Below are 2,130 nucleotides of genomic sequence, written 5' to 3'. Positions count from 1 at the left end.
GAGCAAAATAAGACTAAGGCGCCTAGCTATTATAATAGTGGATCTCCCCAACATGAGAATATCCAGAGCCTCTTGAACAACCTTTTCGGCCTCAAAATCAAGCCCACTTGTGACCTCATCCAGTAGAAGAATAGAAGGATTTGAAAGCACAACACGAGCTATTGAGATTTTTATTTTCTGTTCTTCAGTCAATGTTAAACTAGTCCTACCAACCTATATTGCATCATGTTCAATAAGTGTAATGCAAAATAGAATATCAAATGAGACTCACCCAAAATTAAACATGATCAAAAGACAAGCTCAAAATTAAACATGTGCAAGATCAACCTGAGTTTCGTATCCCATTTCAAGAGAAGTTATGAAATCATGTGCATGAATTGTTTTAGCAACTTCTTCAATCTGATCAAATATAGCAGATCTTCCATAAGCTATATTATCCTTGATGCTCAAACTTAACAAAGTTGGTTCCTGGGTAACTAGTCCAATTTGGCTTCTCAACCATTCCAACTTCAGATGTTTTATATCTCCCCATCCAATAGAACTTCACCTGCATCAAGAAATCAAGACGAAGCTGTCAAGCATCAATGAAACGTACATTAGTGTATGATAGGAAAACATAGTCAAACAAGACAAACCTAAGGTAAGATCATAGAAACGCTCCATAAGAGGAATTATACTACTTTTTCTAGAATCATTCCTACCAACAAGGGCCACAGTTTTTCTAGCAGGTACATTTTGGTAAAAGCCACTCAGTATGAGAATTTCTGGACATGAAAGATAGTTGAAGTAAACATTCCTGAACTCAATATTTCCTTGCATTGTAACTAAGGTACTTCCATCCTGATTAAGAGAAGAATTTGAACAGCTTATCATCTCAAAAAGTTTGTAAGCATCAATTCTCCCTTGCTCAAATGAATAGAAATTGATAGTCGCTTGATTAAGTCCACTGAAAATGTCAGACTTAATGAGAACAAAAGATATCCTAGAGAGAAAATGAACAGATATACTAGAGATGAATGTATGTTTCATAACAAAGCTTACTTACATGCTACTTAAAATTACAGCAAACAAAGCTGTAATAATTTCTCCACCATTAGCCTTTCCATTCGAAATCAGGAACCTCCCAACCCAAAGTTGTAAAGCACAAGAACATATAGCAAGACCATATGTGAAGTCAAGACCAAGGCCTTGCACTAGACTAATCGGTATTCCATACTGATCTGGCGGTAAGAATGGGGGACCCCATTTAGCAGAGTCAACACCACGTGGAGGTCGAAAGGTAAAAGGCTAACCAGAAGCTTGGCCGAGCTGATTATGTTGGTGATAACCGGCTGAATCTTCCGAGAGGAAGCGATACACCCCGGCAGGGAGTCGGGGTTCCGACGCTCATGATGAACAGTATAGTAGAGCCGAGCGGATGGCCCGCTCGGCCGAAAGAATGAAACACGGCGAACAGTCCCGAGCACGCGACCAGGAAGCTCCCGAGCGGATCAGGAAGCTCCGACCGGTCGGACGTGAGGAAACCGCCGACCGGTCGGACGCTCGGCATGGAGACAAGGACAGAAACATCCTCTGACAGCAGGTGATACGCAGGATCTTAAGGCATGGGCTCACTGTCCCATCAATGACGTGCTCAGACTGTAGCAGTAAGGGGTCAGGCAAGCCCATCTGACAAGCCCATACTAAGGTATGGCACAAAACACGTGTGCACCTCGGTATGAGTGCACATGCCTCTTCACAGCCCTATATAAGGGTCCTCACCCTTCGCCGGAGGTACGCTCTCTCGCATGTTGGAGCCTCATATCTACTGTCTGCTTGCCTGACTTGAGCGTCGGAGGGTCGTCGCCGGGGACCCCTCCCCTGCCCGACATCTGTGCAGGATCGTCGGAGGTCGATGCAGCTGGTCGAAGATAGAGGAGAGCGCCACGTGCCCAGCGTCCGTCGATTCAGCGACTCGGACAGGATCAATTTGGCGCCGTCTGTGGGAACGCGCCTGTATCCGAGCGGAATAGATGGACGAGGCTGGATGACCTCACACCGTGATGCTCCCCCAGGAGAAACTCGACGCTCTAATGGGGGCAAGAGCAGCTAAGCTCGTGGAGCAACAGAGACAAAAGGCTCAAGCTGAGC

The sequence above is a fragment of the Zingiber officinale genome, chromosome 6A (assembly GCF_018446385.1).
Source record: "Zingiber officinale cultivar Zhangliang chromosome 6A, Zo_v1.1, whole genome shotgun sequence".
Classification (NCBI taxonomy): domain Eukaryota; kingdom Viridiplantae; phylum Streptophyta; class Magnoliopsida; order Zingiberales; family Zingiberaceae; genus Zingiber; species Zingiber officinale.
The sequence above is the reverse complement of the archived record's forward strand: the minus strand, read 5'-3'. Positions refer to the sequence as shown.